This window comes from Bison bison, unplaced genomic scaffold (assembly GCF_000754665.1).
Source record: "Bison bison bison isolate TAMUID 2011002044 unplaced genomic scaffold, Bison_UMD1.0 scf7180017848714, whole genome shotgun sequence".
Taxonomy (NCBI): Eukaryota; Metazoa; Chordata; class Mammalia; order Artiodactyla; family Bovidae; genus Bison; species Bison bison.
In genome coordinates this window covers 1,614-2,090 of record NW_011479287.1, presented here as the reverse complement: position 1 = coordinate 2,090, position 477 = coordinate 1,614, and positions in this window count along the sequence as shown.

Here is a 477-nt window from a genome sequence, read left to right as displayed (position 1 = left end):
TCTGGTCCAGGCAGGTTCAGACAAGGAGGGAGAATCCAGATAGATAGACTGGAGATGGTGCCACTTAGAAACTGAGTGGGGAATCCAACAACTTCCTGCTGCTGCTCCTCACGGGCAGACCATGAATGCGGGAGAGACAGGGTTTCTGCACATTGCTCGTCTGACCCAGGAGAGGAGCAAACGTGGCCAGGATGGACAGATGCCAGATCCAGGTCACTTGCATCTCCTGGATGCAGTCCCGCTGCACCATATTCAGGACCTTTGTGATACTGTCCAGGGCCATTGTAGAGATCATGAGCTTCATGGGTGTGCAGGCTTTTCTCTAGTGAAAGTGGTGGTTTTTCCAGTAGTCATGTATGGATGTAAGAGTTGGATCATAAAGAAGGCTGAGCACTGAAGAACCGATGCTTTCAAACTGTGGTGTTGTGAAGACTCCTTGAGAGTCCCTTGAACTGCAAGGAGATCAAACCAATCAAT